Below are 21,149 nucleotides of genomic sequence, written 5' to 3'. Positions count from 1 at the left end.
TTGCCCTGGAGACAGGGAAATACCTAGTATACCTGAATGTAGTTTACCTGCAGCTACTATTGAGAAAGATGCCAGCTAAATCAAAAAACTGTTCATAAAAGACATGTTTTGGCACAGGTCTCTACACGTAAGTTTACAGAATGCCTTTCACATACCTGAAGGAATTATGTTTTAACAAAACTGCCATCAGAGTTACTGGTTCAATGTTTAGATCAGGGGTCTCCAAAGTATGGCCCGTGGGCCACATCCTGCACATATGATTTTATCCGGCCCACAGAAGAATTGTGCGGAAATGTGCCAATTGGACTAATTTTCCAATGAAAATCAGCAAAAAGAAAAAAAAAGCTGGGGTGTTGCTAGATTTCAAATGTATTAATTAAAATTGTATTCAAAATATATTGATATTCCATATTATGTTAATATTAATATTCATAACTTTATTTAATACTGAATCGTAATTGTATACTTTTGGCCTCTTTTACAAAGCAGCGCTAGCGGCTGTGCTGCGCTAATGGCCCCGAAGCCCATGGAGATTTAAAGGGCTTCAGGGCTGTTGCTGCACGGCAGCTGCTAGCACGGCTTTGTAAAAGAGGCCATTTGTGGTATTTCTTCGTACTTCTTTGGCCTCAATCGACATTGTCAATTCGCAGCATTGCAGGTAGCTATGGCACTGTGACTAAGCTTTAAATTGAATCTGGAAGTTCGTTACTAGTCATTACGGTTAATTGTCCATAAGAATACTTGCAGTGGTGCAGTATAATACTCAAATTTGTAATTTCATCTTACATACTTTGTAATTAGTTTATCAAATTTTCTGCTTTCAATAAAACATATCTAGAGTTATTTTTTTTTTTTTTACTACGGCCCACTGAAAAGTACTGAAGTACCCAATGTGGCCCTCATGACGAAAAGTTTGGAGACCCCGGTTTAGATCAATAAAAAAAAATTATGTAAACAGTGTACATGCCGAATTTATTTCAATCCTTTTAAATTTGGATTATGCAATTAATCACACAATTAAAAATTTTAATTAATGTACAGCCCTAGTTTTTACCCCAAATACTGAATACACTAAGTATGGGTGTCAGAAGCAGAGATGGTCCGATTGCATTGGGTGCAGCGCTTGAAACCACTGGGAACCTTCAATGACATGGAAGGAAAAACAGCTATGGCTAAATTAAACAACTCAATAGTGAAAAAAGGAGCACTCACCATAAAAAAGTAAGGGTATTTCCTGACCAAATTTCAGACCTAAGACAGCCCGTGAGCCATGAAAAACAAAAAGACTTGAAACTTGTTCAACAGGCTATAAAATTATAAGACAGGGACTGAAAAAAATACTTCCCGAAGGAAAAATGAAGAAAGAAGTTTGGGAAAGCACCCCATGTAATAAGCACAATCAGTCAAAAAACAAGGATGAGAGGAGCAGCGATCACGTCTGCCTCTCACCACGGATAAAAATAGACTGTTGGTCCCATGCTCGTGAGGCTGGTGGGAAGACACCTGTACATGTGTGGTGGGATGCTGTCTTCAAGTTTTAAAGTGATACTCGCTTCTAAGCATCTGCATCCAGGGCTCCATGGATACATCACCCACATGTGAGGTAAAATGGCCTGCTTGACCTTGGAGAAAGGTTAATACTGTCATCAATATAAAAGAATCAAAGATCATGGATTGTTGAAAAATTCTCTAAACTGTTGTACCTTATTCTAGTCATCTGGAGGCCAATACACTAGAACAAAACCAGCTGAGCCCTGAAAAGAGGTTTTTTTAAAAAAAAAAAAAATCTGTATAAATTAGAGTTAATCCCCCTTACCCTTTTCCACTCTAGAGCTATATAAAATTTTATAACCAGGGGAGCAGATCTCAGGTCCAATAAAAGTATTCCTGTCTTGATGTGGCACCTCAAATCTTACCTGTGAACCACCTAGTAGGTCTTTTATGACATGCTTACTACAGACTGATCTAGCATTAAAATAAGAACGAGGGACGGAAAGTAGGAAATACTTTGGGCTCCTTTAACAAAGGTGCGTTAGAGTTTTTAGCACGTGCTACAATGCCCCGCACGCTAATCCCGCGCTACCCCGAAAATACACCAGCTCTATGGCTGTAACATGCATGGCAATGTAGTGCGCACTAAAATCGCTAGCGCACCTTTGTAAAAGGAGCCCTACATTATTTATCTGAGATACTACAGGAATGTAGGAGAGTGTTCTAGCACCAATCTTAGAATGTACTCTTTATTTTTTAATTTATAAAAAGAAGGATTAGCTATAATAAAACTTCTATAGATCAAGGATTGAGGGTGGTAAACTGAAAATTCTTATCTATAGGATTATAATGTAGCATAACTGTAAGCAGCTTGAGCAAGACCAAAAATACTTCCCCACCCAATAAACTGAACACAAATAAAATTGTGTAACTTGGCTATGCAGCAAGATAATGATCTATATTTGAATAGGTGAGTAGAAACAAAACGTTTTGGATTGGCCTAGTCCTGAGTTGAACCCAATAGAGATGCTGTGACAGGATCTGGCAGGAACAGTTTATGGACAAAAACCTATGAATGTGCCTGAATTAAAGCAGTTACTGCAAAGAAGAGTGAGCTAAGATTCCTCAACAGTGATGTGAAAGACATCAAATCACAGGAATCATTTGGTTGCAATTGTTGCTAAATGTGGTGCAGCTAGTTACAGTATTAAGTTTAGACAGAGGGCAGTTATTTTTTTATAACTTTGTTTCTTAAATAAATGTAATAATGGATAAACTGTGTTATACGTTTACTCAAGTTCCCTTTGATTAATATTACATTTTGTGTAAAAGATCTGAAACCCTCCATGTGCCAAAAATAATAGGGGAACTGAAGGGGGGGTGGGGGGGTGGAGTATGTGGCGCAGGAGTTGGATCTACAGCCTCAGCACCCTGGGGTTGTGGGTTCAAATCCCGCACTGCTCCTTGTGACCCTGGGCAAGTCACTTAATCCTCCATAGCCCCAGGCACGTTAGATAGATTGTGAGCCCACCGGGACAGAGAGGGAAAATGCTTGAGTACCTGATTGTAAAACCGCTTAGATAACCTTGATAGGCGGTATATAAAATCCTAATAAACTTGAAACTTAAGAGAGAGACTTTTTAACATCACTGTATGTAAACAGGGCCAGCTCAAGGGATTGTGGTGCCTTGAACCAACTTTTGCACTGGCATCCCCTCTCACCAGCAATCTGGTGTCTTTCTCTCCAACCTAACCCTCCTTAGATCTAATTTGGTATTTCTCCCTCTCTCAAGCCCAGCCCCTCCTGCTGGACCAGGAGACAATGATCCAGTACCTTACCTTGAGCTGACACATAAGGTACTGGTAAGGGAGACATAAACACAACAGCAGATAAAGGCCAAATGGCCCATCCATTCTGCCCATCCGCAGCATCCACTATCTCCTCCACTCCCTATGAGATCCCACGTGCCTGTCCCATGCTTTCTTGAATTCAGTCTCCACCCCCTCTACTAGGAGATGCATCTACTACCCTTTCCGTAAAAAAGTATTGATCATATTACTCCTGAGCCTATCACCTCTTAACCTCATTCCATGCTCTCTCACTCTGTAGTTTCCTTTCAATTGAAAGAGACTCACCACATAGGTATTTAAATGTCTCTATCATATCTCCTCCTATTCTGCCTTTTCTCCAAAGTATATACAGTAAAACCTTGGATTGCGTGTAACTTGGTTTTCAAGCATTTTGCAAGACAAGCAAAACATTTTATTAAATTTTAACTTGATATACAAGCAATGTCTTGCAATACAAGTACATACAGTATACACATATCACAACTGAGCCGATGGTTCTTCTCTCTCTGCCGCTGCGGGAGTGTAGTGACTGTTCTAAATGAGCGTGGTCTTGAAATACAAGTACATAGAGTATTCTGTATTAAAGTTTTTGGGTTGTGGAATGAATCATCTGAGTTTCCATTATTTCCTATGGGGAAATTTGCTTTGATATACAAGTGCTTTGGATTACAAGCATGCTTCTGGAACGACTTATGCTCGTAAATCAATGTTTGACTGTATATTGAGATCTTTAAGTCTGTCCCTGTACACTTTATGATGTAAACCATCAACCATTTTAGTTGCCTTCCTCTGAACTGACTCCATCCTATTTATATCCTGTTTAGGTCCTTCAAGGTTTTTATGTGGATTACTTTACTTTTATGTGGATGATTTTATTTTATGTGGATGATATTAGTGTACCTTTGGAACTTCAACATTCTCAAATAAAGTCCATTTAGGAACATCGTCATTCCACAGTTTCTTTTGGTTTCTGCAGAATTGTACACATTATTCTAAATGAGGTCTCACCAGTCTTATTATACAGGGGCATTACATAGTAAATGACGGCAGATAAAGACCCGAATGGTCCATTTCAGTCTGCCTAACTGTATATGCTCTATAAATGAATTATTTAAATTGTCCCTTTTCTTAGATATTGGTACTATGCTTTAGGTTCCATCTACTGGAGTCTCTGTCAAAGCTCACTCCAGCCCATCTAAACCATTCCAGTCGTCAAAACTCTACCCAGCCCATCCTCAACTGAATGACCATATACGAGACACAGACTATGCAAGTCTGCCCAGCACCAACCTTAGTTCTTCAATATATAGTATACTCATTATTTTCTGATTAGAGATCCTCTGTGTTCATTCTATGCTTTTTTGAACTCTGTTACTGTTTTCCTCTCTACCACCTACCATGGGAGCACATTCCAGGCATCCACCACCCTCTCTGTAAAGAAGAATTTCCTAACATTACTCTTGAGTCTACTACCCCTCAACCTCAAATTATGCCCTCTGGTTTTACCATTTTCCTTTCTCTGGAAAAGATTTTGTTCTATGTTAACAGCGAATACTAGAAGAATGCTTGGGTGCATAGGGAGAGGAATGGCTAGTAGGAAAAAGGACATATGGACAGGAGAGATATGATTCAGACGCTCAAATACATGAAAGGTATTATCTTTTCAACCTGTTTGGCCACCTTAAGATCACATACTTTCACACCTAAGTCCCACTGCTCTTCCATGCACAAAAGTCCTTCATCCCCTAAAATGTACAGCTCCCTCGGGTTTCTGCAGGCCAGATGTATGACTTTGCATTTCTTAGCATTAAATTAGTGTCTCGCAAACTCTCTGGAGCCGGAGAACACTAAATTCAGGGCTGCAGCTACAGGGCATCTGGAAATGTGTGAACGTTGACGCAATGACGTCAAGTGTATGCATGACATCATCACATCAACATCTGCGCGTGCATAGGTGCTCCAGACAGAGTCCTAAGCTGCCAGCGAGGGGAGTGTGGGAAGAGGAGAGGCACCAGCTGCCTGCCTACAGGACATGCCTCTCACCGTGAGAGGCACATTCTGTAGGCAGTCAGCTAGTGCCTCTTCTCCTCGCCGGCATCTCAAGGCACACCAGGAAGGGAAGGGGTAAAACGCGGACCTCACGGATCTAAACCCGCACGTCCTTAAAAATCCGAGGTCCGTGCCACTTTTAGGATCCGTCAGAGTTAAATTGTCATAGGGCTCTGTCAGAGCCAGACTAAAAGTGCGCGGACCTTGGATTTTTAAGGATGTGATGTGCAGTTCAGATCCATGAGGTCCGCAAGGGAGTCGGGGGCCTGAGCTAGCTGCAGGGAAAGCGAAGGCGGACTTCAGATCCTCCCGCAGTTTGGGTTGAGGAAAGAGAAGCCCCAGTTTGGGTGGATTGGCTTAAAGTTGTTAATGGACAAACAATGGACACATCTGTCCTTTCTTTAGAAAGCTAAAAGCTCATCCTCTTCAATTTTTTTCCCTCGCTCGGCTAATGGTAGAAACTAGTAATCAGTTTTAAAAGAACTAATAACATCTGTGTATTCAGCTAGATGTGCTAATGACAGGCAAAAAAGGGGGGAGGGTTTCTTTGTTTCTACTATCAGAACTGGCTGTCGGGAGGATCCTCTGAACAATCTATTCGTCCCCTTCAACAAATTGTTCAGGGGTCCTACACAACAGGACCTCACGGATCTGAACTGTCTGCACGTCACATCCTTAAAAATCTGAGGTCCGTGTCGGTCCGTGTCCCTGCCGCTGTAGTTTCTGTCGCTGACAGACCTTGATTGAGATTTGAGCGCTGACGGATCCGTCTCAACATAGGGAGGGAAAAGTGTTAGGATCCGTCAGCGCTAAAAATCTCTTCGAGGTCTGTCAGAGCCAGAGACTAGTGCTGGAGTTTGGAAACTTCTTTTCCATAACGCACGTTCAAAACCTATGTCCCCGCTCTCTTGGCTTCTGCTCTGCCGCTCCAGCACTAGTCTCTGGCTCTGACAGACCTCGAAGATATTTTTAGCGCTGACGGATCCTAACACTTTTCCCTCCCTATGCTGAGAAGGATCCATCAGCGCTAAAATCTCATCAAGGTCTGTCAGCGACAGAAACTACAAGCGGCAGGGACACGGACCGACACGGACCTCAGATTTTTAAGGCCGTACGGGTTTAGATCCACGAGGTCTGTCAGGTCCGTGAGGTCCACGTTTTACCCCTTCCCCACCAGGAATCTCGCTGCAGCACACAGTTTGCAATACACTGCATTAAATCTTAGCTACCATATTTCAGACCATTCATCAAGCTTCATTAGGTCCTTCCTCATGTTTTCCACACCATGAGGGGTGTCTACTCTATTGCAGATTTTGGTATCATCGCAACGAGGCAAATCCCTTTATTTGGCAGGCCTTCTGGTGATTTGCAAACTGTTCTTTTTGTGATGCCAGTGTTTAATCATGAAGATGTGCAAGCTGCATTGTAACAGGTGCAACTCTGGCCACCTTGATGGGCAGACTGTATGGCCATCATTTATTATGCTATGAGCTTCAATTGAAAAACGCATGAGCCAAACACTCTTTGTTCTCCATACGGGGAAGGGGGGACGGGACTGATAAACTGTTGCGCACTTTCTCGTCAAACCGGCGATCCAGTTTCATTCCTCCGCCAGAATGAATGGAGCGCCAGTTTCTTTTCCTTCTAATGCAGGGGTGTCAAAGTCCCTCCTGGAGGGCCGCAATCCAGTCGGGTTTTCAGGATTTCCCCAATGAATATGCATGAGATCTATTAGCATACCATGAAAGCAGTGCATGCAAATAAGATTTTATGCATATTCATTGGGAAAATCCTGAAAACCCGACTGGATTGCGGCCCTCGAGGAGGGACTTTGACATCCCTGGTCTAATGCATTTATGAAGAAGTGCTTCAGGCTGGCAGAATGTCAAATAAGACTTAAAGTGCATCGTAATGAAATCAAAGCTTGGACCCAAGAGCTAGCTGCGGAGACGAGAGTCCGGGCGAGATGCCCAGCACTCAAAGGAAGCTGGAAACCGAAAGCGAGGAGAAGTGAACCCCCAAAGGACCGAGAAAGAAGGCAGAAGTTCAGCGGCAAACTCGGTGCCAAACCACTCCCCTCCCCCAACCGCGCCCCACGGAATCCCCAAGTCGATGCTGGCACAAGGGGGGACGGGGGGACGGGACAAAAAGTCGGTGAACGAAGCCGTGGGGCTGCTAGTCCACCCCCTCCACACCGACCGCGATCCAGCACCAACGGATTAATTTTCACCGAAAACAGAAACGTCCCCCGCTCCCCCGCCCTCCTTCAGGACAGGAAGCCAAAGTTACATAATTCCTGCTGCTCCGTCTTTACAGCACCGCCTGTCGCCCGACGAGAAAGCCGAGCTGACAGACCCGCCACCCCTTGCCCACGAAGAACGTTTACCTCAGAAAATTAAAAAAAAAAAAAAAGCGCGCCACCAACCTGAGAGCTCGCGCAGTCAACAGAGCTCCACGCGCCAGCGCGAGACCCGCCCGTATACACGTACCAGCCGCGAGGATGAACAGAGTTGTCACCGGCGCAGCCAATCGAAAGACAGCCAGCCTCGGGCTCCGCCCACTACTCTTGACTCTGACCGAGGGAGTGGATGCTCGTGGGCTGCCTTGGGCAGTCTGACAGCTTTTTCCGAGATGTTATTTTTCTGTCATCCAGGAGAACAGCAATAAAGCGAATTCTAAATTCCATGCGGGCAGACATTATTTCCTAAAATTGGCATTTTAGCAATCACCTCCGAATCACTTGATAATTGTCACCTTTTCCAAACTCTTTTTGAGGTTTGGAAACAGAAACTAGATAGAGCAAGGTAGGGTGGATGGTCTTTGCCAGGGGTAGGGAACTCCGGTCCTCGAGAGCCGTATTCCAGTCGGGTTTTCAGGATTTCCCCAATGAATATGCATTGAAAGCAGGGCATGCAAATAGATCTCATGCATATTCATTGGGGAAATCCTGAAAACCCAACTCTCGAAGACCGGAGTTCCCTACCCCTGGTCTATGCACTGAAACCCCAACTGCATCAAAACATCCATTGTTTTTGCCAGCCCTGTGAGCAGGTGCATTGTCTTGCAAAAAGAGAAGTCCTTTGAGCAGCTTCCCTCTCCTTTCTTCTTTCAATGCCTCCTCAGCACAGCAAGTTACAGTAGTATTCTTCATGAACTTTTTGGTCCCTTGGATGATAATCAGTCATCACAGCACCTTCCTGATTCCAAAACACTGTGGCCATGTCCTTTCCTGCTGACTTTTGGGTCTTGAATTTCCTTAGCCACATTTAAATACAGTCCTATTTTAGGCAGTTCTTAATCCCTTCCCTAATATTTTTCCCCTTTTATGTTCTTTTCGTGATAAATTGTAGTTTTACCTTTTACCCCTCTCTCAAGTTTGTTATGGTTAATGTCTGTTGTTTATATGTTACAAGATGCCTATTTTTATATTGTTAATCGCTTAGAAATTTTTTTATAAGCATTTCTATCAAATTTTAAATAAAACTTAATAACCTGAGTGCTGCCATTGCATGGACTGTTGTCTCAGGATCACAGTGGTGTAACCATGTTTCATAAACAGTAACTAGTTCTAAAAGGATGGTACAGCTCACTGAAAATGCTGCAAAATCAACTTGGAAATGTCCACTCAATGCTGTTTCTCATCAATATTCAAACATTTGGGCACTCACTTGGCTAACATCTACATACTCAGCTGCTCGTGGATTATACACCCAACACGTTCCCTGGATATTGAGTGGCTCAGCAATTGTTTTAGCCGATATTCATCAATCTTCCCAATTTCAGTAGCTGACACTGTTTGAGGCCTCCCAAACCTTGCTGCATCTTCGGTCTCAAAATCTCCATGCTGAAAACTTGCACACTACTTCTTCACTGTGCTGTATGATGGGCATTTATCACTCAATGTTTGCATCATACATTCATAGATTTCCTTTGCAGGAATAAGAACTTCATGACAGCTCTGAGTTCCACACTTGAAAATTCCATACTTTTTGTTGACATGGTTCAATTAATGATCTGAAACAATGTCAAAACCTAGCATTACAATTCTGCAGATTGGCATTTTGCAAAATAAAATTACACTCTTTTCAGCTACAGTGGAAAAATAACACTATGAATTTAGGAAGTTGGTTGGGATGAGAACTTCTCAGCACCCCTTGTAAGACCACTGATTCAACTCAGATTACCTAATATTATTGGTGTTTAAGGCAAATGCTTTGTTTGTAATTTAGAATTTATCTATTTTTTTGCTAGAGTGCATTCCTGCAGTCTTTTCTGATTGCTAATCTGCTGAGATCTTACTAGAATACAGAGTTGTGTGAAGCTTGGAGAACCTAAAACTATTTTTTTTGAAAGCTAAATGTTCTTTTGAGAGCTGAAGGTCAAGAGTGAGCTCTTATCTTAGAATTCTAAGAAGCTCTGTGGTCCAGAGCTGTGTGGAGTCAGTATTCCTATACTAACAGGCTCTGTGTGAAGAAGCTGTGAGACTGTGAATTATTGAAGAGTTTCATTATTTCTGAAACAAAAAAACTTGGATAAACAGATAAAGCTGGGGTTGCTCAGATATTGTTGAATGTGTGTGTTGAAACTTTGTGAACTGATTTCATAGCAGAAGTATTTTGTTGTTGGTTTCATGGGAGATTCTGCTTAGGTATTAAAAAATGATCTGTTTTGCATATTTAGTTAGAAATACATGGCCTTAGCCTAAGAAGACACTGGCTTTAGCCTGCATTCATCCTGGGAGGTTAGGGTTTTGCTTCTTTTTATGTGTTTACAAACAGGATAGTAGTAAACATCTGGATCTTCAGAGAAGCTACTGGTTCCAGACAAGTGACAGGACAACTCAGCAGTACCCAACGCAAGAAAGCGGTGAAGCCGGTGAAAACAGGGGTTTTATTAATACTTTATTTGTCACCTAATACTTACTTACCTGAAACAAAGTTGGTATTAAGTTGAAAGGCATGACATGTTGTTTGAGGTTTGAATATTATCACTAACTATAATGGTGTAATCAATAAAAATTTGATCACATATGAATGGTAAATTAGTTTTGCTATTCATTTATATTTAAATTTAATTTACCTTGTTTAAACAACATCTGATAACAACAATTGTTGGACATAACTATTTAGTTTTCTTTTATCCTCAATTGTTATTGTTTTTTTAATTGCAACAAATACAAATATTTAAATATTTAACCTTTGTGTTAGTGTGAATAGAAGGAGAAACCTAATGAAACATCTGACTGTGATCATCTCATACATTTAATAATAATAATTAAATTGTAATGTAATTGCATCAGATCACCACTAGGGGATTTTACACATAATTGCTTTAATAGAATAGACTTGCAGCCTGTGTGAGTTGGGTGCTTAAATTGTGGTATCCAGTAACAGAATTACCCCATAAAGCCCTTGACTTTTATCAGCTTGGCTTTCAGACCAAATATGGCACTGAAACACTTTTGCTTTCAGTTTTTTTTATTCTATCAGGATGGGCTTTGGCAGAAGAGTGCGGTGCTTGATATCACTCTTAACAGAGCTGCTGCTTTTGACACATTAATCAAAGTCTTTTGCTTGATAGACTGAGATGTCTTCTCATTGCTGGACATGATTTTATCTGGTTTGAATTTTTGTAAACAAACACCTGTGCATACACCACATTCAAAATATAACTTATAGTAATTTTGGACCATCAGAAGTATCCACGGTATACTGTTCAGCATAGCATATTGCATGGACATCACTTCTTCATCAGTCCATAATTTTAGCTGTGAATTCTTGAATATAAATCTTTTGAATTTTAGAAAATTTCCAGCACTTATCTTTAAAGCTGTGTTGGGGGGGGAGGAGAGAGATAGGGGGGGGGGGGTTAATGCCGACAGAATCAAAGTTTTGCCCTGACCAGGCTGTTTCAATGCAGATCCCGCTCTGTATAGATTCAGCAGTGTAACTTGCCAAAGTGGAGCCAAAGCCTATCTACCGCTGAGCCCTGCTCAGTGTGATACTACAAAGGGCGCCTGATTTGGACGTCCAAACGGTACCTAACTTTAGGTACGCTTAGCAGAATCCAGGCTTAAATGGGCATTTTTAGCAGCAATGTCCAGCTAAGTGCCACTGAATATGCCCAGTAACCAATGGCTGCTCTTTGGTCATATAAGAGTGCTTATCCCCAGAAAATTATGAAACTCAGAGGCTTTCTCCAATAATAATAATAATTTTGTTTTATTTTTACCTCTTTCTTTATTAAATCCATTTTCAAGGTAAAATGATACAAAATTTAAATAAACCGGCTCTGAGTGGAGCAGACAGAAAAAGGTTATACAAACCTCAAAGCAACATCTCTCTTCTAGTAACAGACTATGGAAAGTTCCTGGAGGAAAAGTCTATAGTCTGTTATTGAGAAAGACATGGGGGAAACCACTGCTTGCCCTGTATTGGTAGCATGGAATATTGCTACACCTTGGGTTTTGGTCAGGTACAAGTGACCTGGATTGGCCACCATGAGAATGGGCTACTGGGCATGATGGACCATTGGTCTGACCCAGTAAGGCTATTCTTATGTTCTTATGTTCCTCTATTATGTGTGACCATCTGATTATCTTTGAAGCACATTTATTGTCCTGTTGCTATGGGAATCCTAATTTAGGTCCCAGGTCTCTTATCTCTAGGTGGTTTACACAAATATGTACCAGTCATAAATTTCCTTCTCAGGCGCCATATTCACAGTGCTATTTTTGTCCTTCACATGCATGCCACAATCTTTTCTTGAGGCCTGGTTAGGACAGACCACATTCCACAAGTCCTGTTTCAAGACAGACATGCCCATAGTGCTGACTATAATATCAATATAATTTTTCATAACTCATTTCCCCCTTTGGCCAGCTCCAAACCTGTGTGCTGGACATTTGAGAAATCATAGACCAGATTTCAAACTCTTACCTTTGTGAAGTCACGTTAGCTACTTATCCCTCATTCAAATATCATATCCTTATCCTTATCAAACTACTTTTGCTTGCATAAACAGCTAAATATAGTGAAGGGTTTCTTTACTAATTATTTGAGCAGCTGTAATCTCTTGACAGGATTGAGCCTTAACTATATTTAACTGTCCTTTTGATTGTCTAAGTGCCGACGGGTGGGTTTTTAGATGTATTTCTGTTTTGATTATGAGCTTCTATATGTATATGCTAATATTCTACTAAGCATTGTTTTGTAAATACATGTGTAGCATGTATGTCCAAGGGAAGGGTACACATGTGTGGCACATGCAGATCTTATAGAATACTATAAAGTATGCACATATCTTCAGCATTTAAGCTCCACAATTATACCTAACTTCTGGGCGTATACGGTATATATTTAAGCTAGTAGACTATAAAGGAAGCAGGTACCTATGTTCCTGTATAGAATGGATTTCTACCAGGAACCTTGTAGGAGCCTGATTGTAGGTGCCATGTTATAGAATTGCCCTTCATATATAGTATACAGTACACTCCCCCTCTCCATATTTGCAGGTTTAGGATTTGCAGATTCAGTTATACGCTACTCTCTACTACTATCCTGATATTGTTCAAAGATCTTAATAAACACCTAGGCGCATAGAATAACACCAGGTTAGAAAGATATAACGGTTGTCACTCAAACAATGCTGCAGGGCTCGGTGCTTGGACCCGTGCTCTTCAACATCTTTATAAACGATCTGGACATTGGTACAACGAGTGAGGTGATTAAATTTGGGGACAATAGGAAGTTATTCAGAGGAGTGAAGACACAGGGGGATTGTGAAGATCTGCAACGTGACATAATCAAGCTCGAGAAATGGGCATCGACATGGCAAATGAGGTTCAACGTGGATAAGTGTAAAGTGATGCATGTCAGTAACAAAAATCTCATGCACGAATACAGGATGTCTGGGGCGGTACTTGGAGAGACCTTCCAGGAAAAAGACTTGGGAGTTCTGATTGACAAGTCGATGATGCCACTGGCGAAAAGGACGAACAGAATGCTGGGAATGATTAAGAAGGAGATCACGAACAGATCGGAGAAGGTTATCATGCTGCTGTACCGGGCCATGGTGCACCCTCACCTGGAGTACTGCGTCCAGCACTGGCCGTCATACATGAAGAAGGACACGATACTACTCAAAAAGATCCAGAGAAGAGCGACTAAAATGGTTAAGTGGCTGGAGGAGTTGCTATACAGTGAGATATTGGAGAAACTGGGAGTTATTTTTGATCACAAACTCTCTTTTCATGACCACATCAGTAGTATTGTTAAATCCTCTTTTTTTAGGCTTCGACAAATTCATTCTGTTTCTCAATTTCTTTGTGCTAACTCTCTTAATATCCTTATCCACTCCCTCGTTATTTCCAAAATAGACTATTGTAATGCTCTGTACAACGGAATAGCTCAAAAGGAAATCAAACATCTACAGATCATTCAAAATACGTCCATTAAACTCATTTTTAAAGCTAAGAAGTTCGACCACGTAACACCCCTTCTTAAGGAAGCCCATTGGCTTCCAGTTGCACATCGGGTAACATATAAACTATGTTTGCTTACATTTAAATTGCTTCTTTCTAAAACTCCGGCTTTTATTTACAAGTTATTAATCCCTTACACCTCCAATAGAACATTAAGATCCGCTGAACAGCATTTGCTAACGATTCCTTCTCTTAAAATTATAAATACTCGACGACAGTTGATCTTTTCAGTTACAGCTCCCCAAACCTGGAATTCTCTCCCTAGCCATTTAAGGGAAGAAACCAATATAGAAAAATTTAAAGGTAAATTGAAGAGTTTTCTCTTTAAAGATGCCTTTATAAATTAATTATTTAGTCTTTGAACCAACATCATTTTTTCTTTTTAAAAAATTTTTATTGAAGTAATCATTAAATTTTTTTTTCTTTTCTTTTCTTTTATTTAATTTTCTTTTATTTTTTTCTTCTTCCCTTTCCTTATGTGCCCTCCTTATTTGTTTCTTTAACTTTTATATAAATTGTAATTCTTACCCATCTCCTCCCTTATGTTTCTAGTCTTACCAAATTTGTCAATAATCTTGTTAGTTTTATTTATTGTATTATCCCCCTTACATTGTAATTTTATTAACTTGTACATCGCTTAGAATTTAGATTAAGCGATTAATCAAATTATTATTAAAACTTGAAACTTGAAACTCTTCTCCCTTGAAAAGAGGAGACTGAGGGGACATGATCGAAACATTCAAAATACTGAAGGGAATAGATTTAGCAGATAAAGACAGACTGTTCACACTCTCCAAGGTAGGGAGAACGAGAGGGCACTCTCTAAAGTTGAAAGGGGATAGATTCTGTACAAACGTAAGTGTCAGCCTAGCTATCGCTACCATTCAGCATTTTCAGTTGGCATTACTTATGTCAGCGAAGGCCTATGGGAAATTATATCAATCTGACTCTGGCATGTGAATGCAGATAGACCCTGAGGGCAGGAAGACGGTTTTAAGTAGTCCTGATTGATATGTTTTAAGTATCCCTGATAGCTCTGATTGAATCATGACTAGCTAAAAGGTGTTAATGTCTGATTAAGAGGGTGCTTAGGACAATGGCCTGCTTGAATGGGACAAAGAAGCCAGAGACTAATCCCCGGATAGGGCCTCTGCGTGTGCGGATCGCCGGACTAGATGGACCATGGGTCTGATCCGGAGATGGCAGTTCTTATGTTCTTATGTCCCATTTTCCATGCTTGCAAGTAGCACACCCTCCTTAGCAATTAAATTAACCATTGTTTCAAACAGTTTGCCAGTTCTACACAGAAAGATACTGGGGCATACAGGTTTATATATTCAGCCAAGGTATAAAAGCCTCCTCTCTGCTCTATCAATCTAGCTATCAATCTATCTATTAATCTGTGGAGGAGAGGGGTCTTGGCTCTCTTTCTCTCTCTCTCTCTGCCTTTCCCTGAAACTTCACACTTCCTTCTGGACTCTGTAAGGCAGGGAAACTGCTCTGCTCTCTGCTTAATTGTAATGCTTAATTGTAATGCTTATAAATATTGCTTTTCTGTAAGCCTATTTCTATAATATATTCTTTATGCAATCACCTCTGGCTGTGCCTATTATTCTACTTCCTGGTGAAACTTCAGTGAGGGAACTGAATCTGGGACCAGCGTTTGTCAGTACGCCTTTAACTTAACCCCTACCACCATACATTGGGGGGGCCACGAACAAAACTGACAGTAAGGAAGTTCTTCTTCACCCAGAGAGTGGTAGAAAACTGGAATGCTCTTCCGGAGTCTGTTATAGGGGAAAACACCCTCCAGGGATTCAAGACAAAGTTGGACAAGTTCCTGCTAAACTGGAACGTAAGCAGGTGAGACTGGACTCATTTAGAGCAGTGTTCTTCAACCACCGGTCCATGGACCAGTGCCGGTCCACAGAAATTTCCTGCCGGTCCACAGAGCCAGCACATGCATCAGGCCCAAAACAGTGTTCTTCAACCGCCGTTCCACGGTGCAATTGATGCGGCGTTATCTTCAAGCCAGCTCCCTCTTCCTAACTGATTCAGTGCACAAAGCCATGGGCAGTGGCTCCTATGGGCATCCTGCGCCTGAACCGGAAGCCTTCGCTCTGACATTGCAACGTCAGAGGGAAGGCTTCCAGATGAGGCACGGGACATGCAAGGTGCAATTAGTACTATTATGGACCGGGGTCTGGGGTGGAGATTGGGTAGCAATGGCCGGGGTCTGGCCCACGACTTAGCCCCGTGTTCCTCAACCGCCTGTCCACGGACCGATGCCGGTCCACAGAATAATTCTTTTATTTCTGCCAGTCCATAGGTGTAAAAAGGTTGAAAAACACTGATTTAGAGCACTGGTCTTTGACCAGAGGGCTGCCACGTGAGTGGACTGCTGGGCACGATGGACCACTGGTCTGACCCAGCAGCAGCAATTTTTATGTTCTTATGGTCTATGTGCTAACATCAAAATCTTAAATTTTCTCCTAAATTCCATCGGTAACCAGTATAATATTTGTAGTGCTGCCTGTTTATAAGAAGGGTTCACATATACTGAGTTACAATTTTTCCAGGTTTTGTATTATTTCACATTCCTGGTAGTGCTGAGATTAAGGGGTCCTTTTACTGAACTGTGTAATAAATAAATAAATAAATAAATGGCCTTAGTGAGTCCTTTCATGGGTCATTCTCACTTGCTAAGGTCATGTTTTCCACTGGGATAAAGTGGCTATTTGACCACATGCTAAATTTACCATTAACCATGGCCTGTGAGCCCCTGTCACCATCCATGATATAGGTGGTAAGGGCTCAAGAGCTAAGCATGTGCTAATCAATTAGAACATGGCAATGTAGTGCACTAACACAGCACATTAGCACAGAACATACCCATTGCCAACCCCAGATCTGCCCCCAGCATAAAACATATCTTTTATTTTTTAACATGTAAGTAGCATGCACACATCCAAAAATAATCACACCACAGTAAGCAAGTGAGGCTCTATGACTATCACCAGTTAGGGAAATATGTTTGTTTTTTTTACACAGGTGTGAAAGTAACTTGATGAAATTGTCCATAATATTTTTAAAATGTGAATGGGTATAAAGGACCTTTTTTTTTTACATTTGCTTTTTCTGTCAATGGATTTTTGCAGGGAAAGAATGTGTGTAGATCTTTAGATCCAATCTGTGTCCATTGTTTTCCAAATCTTCCCTAAACTTGCTTTTAGGCCCATTCCTTTCAATCTGGCTAAAAGTGCATACACTATGAAACCCCATAGAATCATATATATACTATGTTTCTTATTTATTCAGTAGTTTTCTATACCATTCTCCCAGGGGAGGTCAAAATGGTTTACATGAATTTATTCAGGTAGTCAAGTACAGTGGCGTACCAAGGGCAGGAGTGGCGGTCTGCCCAGGAGGTACACAGCCGACACACCAGGTCTAGAACCTTCCACCCTACTCTACCACTGCTGCTTTCCTGAAACAGCAGCAGTGGCAATAAACTTTAAATTCAGTTATTACGGAACCTTCCCGCATCTTCCTGTGGCTGCCGATCCATCCCCTCCGATGTCACTTATTTGTTCTGGAGCAAAGTCAGCAGTGATGGGGAGGTGCAGCAAGGTCCTGCAATCAATACGGCTGACGGCTCTGCTCCGGAACAAGTAAGTGATGTCAGAAGGGGTGGACCGGCAGCTGCGTGGAGGTGCGGTCCACCCCTCCAACATCACTTACTTGTTCCAGAGCAGAGCTGGCAGCCAGGGAGATGCAGCAAAAGTCCCAGGATGACTGCATTTAAAAGTTTTACTGCCACTGATGCTGGTTCGAGAAGCATACAGCAGCGGTGAAGAGTTGAGAGGGCAAGATATTGGATGGCATTGGGATGGAGGGAGAGAGAAAGGAGCAGGCTACTTGAATGAGAGGTTGGTGGAAGGAGAGGGAAGTGCAGATGAGGGAGAGAGAAGGGAGCAGGATACTGGTATGGAAGGGGGCTGGAGGGAGAGAAAGGGGACAGATGCTGATGGAGTGCAGGGAAAGGGGAGAGAGACATAAGGGGGAAGGATACTGGATGGAATTGGGTTGGAGGGAAAGAAAGAGGCTGATGCTGATGGAAGTAGGGGTAAGGGAAAGGCAAGGGGCAGATGCTGATGGAAGAGGGGTGGATGGAGACAGAGAAAGGGCAGATGTTGGATGTTTTATTTATTTAAAAATTATTTGTAACCCGTCTATCTACAAATCTAGGCAAGGAACAGTCAGAACATACAAAATCATTAAACAACAAACAAACATTCAAGAACAACAAAACACAAAAAAAAGTAATAAAAACACTTAAGTATCTATATACACAATCATTCAGAATCTCATCAAAAAACAAATTAGAGTAAATATAATCAATAGATCAAATGGATCAATAGACTGATCCAAAATTGTAAAAAAACTCACACTGACAGATAGTTGTTACCAAAAGCACGCTCAAACAGTACAGTTTTTACTCCTTTCCTAAATTGACAAAGTATTGTCAATTGCCACAATGACAACGATAAGGCATTCCACAATGCTGGGCTCTGAACAGATAGCATTGATTTATGATTGCTGGTGAGTCTCACAGATACTAGATATGGAATTTCCAATCTCAAACTGTCAGTGTTGGTGGGGAGGGGAACCTATGCTGGATGGAAGTGCGGATAGGAGAGAGAAGGGAGCAGATGCAGGAAGAAAGTAGGGAGGAGAGAAAGAGAGGAGCAGACACTGAATAGAAGTGGAGAGAGGGGGGCAGATGCTGGATGGAAGTGGACAGAGAGGAGAAGATGTGGGATGGAAGGGGTAGAAAGAGAGGGCACATGATGGAAGGAGGGGGGATAAAGAAAAAGAGGGCATATGAAGGGGGAAGAGGATTGAGTTAGTGAAATACTGGAGGAGTGAGGGAAAGAGGTGGCAAGCAGTAGGTAGACAGTGAAAAGGGAAATTGATGACAGGGTAATAAGAACTTAATCTAGACAGATGCAGAAAATAAATTGAGAAGGAAGATGAGGGAAGAAAAGGGAAGGGAGAGGAGAGAGTGAAATGCCAGACCATAAGGATGTGGGAGAGGGAAAGGGAAGGAGAGAGATGCCATCCCATTGGAGGAGGGGAGGGAAAGGAAGAAGATGGATGCCAGACAAATGGGGAGAAGGGAGAGATGGAAGGGAGAGGCATACAGTTTCTAGAAGGGGCATAGAAGGAGAGAAGGTGCCATAGAGAAGGGGCAGAGAGAGGGCAGACAGTGGATGGAAGGAAGTGACAAGAAGATGAGGAAAGCAGAAACCAGAGAAGACAAAGGTAGAAAAAACTTCTTTTTTTTTCTGGGTTTAGGATAAAGTAGTATTGTAGATGTGTTGATAAATATTTATAAATAGAAAAAGGAAATAAAGGTGATCCTTTTATAGGACTAATTGTAATACATTTTTTACTAATTCAGAGACCAAAACCCCCTTCCTCGGGTCAGGTCAGGATACCGTAACAGCAGAATACTTTACTGACCTGAGAAAAGAGGTTCTGGTCTCTGAAAGCTAATTGAAAAATGTATTAGTCCAATAAAATTGTATTATCTTATTTTCCATTTTTGTTTTATTTTCCCCCACCACACACACACCTTTTGGCCCCCTTTTATGAAGCTGCATTAGGCTTTTTTTTATCACCAGCTGTGACGATATTAGATTCGACACTCATAGGAATTCTTTGAGCGCTGGAGCTTTTACTGCCACAGCCTGCAAAAAAAAACAAAAACCCTAACGCAGCTTCATAAAAGGAGGAGGGGGGTATCATTTGTTAATTTGTAAAGTGATCTCTTAGAGAGAGGAAGAGATAATGGTTATTGCGGATGGGCAGACTAGATGAGCCATTTGGTCTTTATCTGGCATCATGTTTCTATTTCTCTGATTTTTCAAATTTACATCTTTATATTTTCTGTTTTACCCACCCACCCCCTTTTTACAAAACTTTAGCGCGGTTTTTAACGCCGGCCATGGCGATAACAGCTCCGACGCTCATAGGAATTCTATGAGCATCAAAGCTGTTATTGCCATGGCCGGTGCTAAAAACCACGCTACAGTTATGTAGAAAAAAAAAAGGGGGGGGTGGGACTAGTTTGTGACTACATATTCTATTCTGGGCAAAGGCGTTTTCTGTGTTCTGTGTGAATGAAAGACATGGTTTTATGTTAGGATTGATCTGTACTAGTCTGGCTTGTTTAGTTTTACAATGGGTGTATTGATGTTGTACTGCTCACTGCAGCATGTAAGATGCTGCCTTTTCCTAGGTACTCATGTGTGACATGTGGCTTGTTACTAAAAATCATGTTTTTCGTACAGATGGGGGGATGTCAAAAAATGATGGGCCCTGGGTGTCACATATGCTAGGTACACTTAGGCCCTCTTTTATTAAGGTGTGCTAATCGATTTAGCGTATGCTAAACGCTAATGCGTGCATATTAGTCTATGGATGTGTTAGTGTTTAGCGTGAGCTAATTCGATTAGCGCGCACTAATTGGTTAGCGCACCTTAGTAAAAGAGTGGGTTAACCTAATCATGTATTTTTTTGATGAGTATCACTTATGGGCAGACTGGATGGACCGCTCAGGTCTTTATCTGCCATCATTTACTATTTTACTATGTTACATCACTGCTCAAAATCCAAATCACAAAAATTGGTAAACAGATATTAATTTCCGCAACTGGACATCTTACAACGGAAAGATCATTGCACCGTCAGCTATGTTCCAATAAACGAACCATTCAAAATAGGAAATGATAAAGAAAGGCAATCAGTACAGGCTAAGTTCTCCCTTCATGATGACCAATAGCCTCATGCAAATATTCATGAAGTGACAAGCACTAAGACTACCGTCTCAATAAATTCTGCCCCGTACATCATAATGCCATAATATTTAATAAATAGGCTGATAAAAATCAGGTGCAAGCATCCATCCAAAGTAAAAAGACCAGGGGGAAACAATATAAGAATAAGGGAGTGAAAAAAGTACCTTGCAAGTCAGAAAAACAAAAAATGAATCAAAAACTACTACCAAAAATAAAAAAGACATGTTTCCCTGTCTGTCCCAGCAGGCTCACTGTCTTTTTGGATAAGAGCTCAACATCTCATCATTTTTTGGTTGCACAAAGAAACTCCACACATATTTCTAGTCAGATGGAGTGAGGACCAATTTTCCTAGGCAGCTTGCTTTTAATCAGTTAAATGCCTTGAAAATTGTCTAATTATAACAGAAAAAAAA

The 21,149-nt window shown here is 41.4% G+C and overlaps 1 protein-coding gene across 4 annotated transcripts in view; it reads right to left on the bottom strand.

Moving 5' to 3' along the window:
• Positions 1 to 7,891, bottom strand: part of LOC117360718 (kelch domain-containing protein 3-like) — a 56,169-nt gene extending 48,278 nt beyond the window's left edge. For all 4 annotated transcript variants that reach the window (XM_033944964.1, XM_033944961.1, XM_033944963.1 and 1 more), the window contains exon 1: positions 7,817 to 7,891. The gene's annotated coding sequence lies outside the window, so the exon portion shown is untranslated. The remainder of the gene's footprint in view (positions 1 to 7,816) is intronic.
• Between the last annotated feature and the right edge of the window lie 13,258 nt (positions 7,892 to 21,149).

The sequence above is a fragment of the Geotrypetes seraphini genome, chromosome 5 (assembly GCF_902459505.1).
Source record: "Geotrypetes seraphini chromosome 5, aGeoSer1.1, whole genome shotgun sequence".
NCBI classification, from domain to species: Eukaryota; Metazoa; Chordata; class Amphibia; order Gymnophiona; family Dermophiidae; genus Geotrypetes; species Geotrypetes seraphini.
Note: the sequence above shows the minus strand (reverse complement) of the source record. Positions and strands in the feature narration are given on the sequence as shown.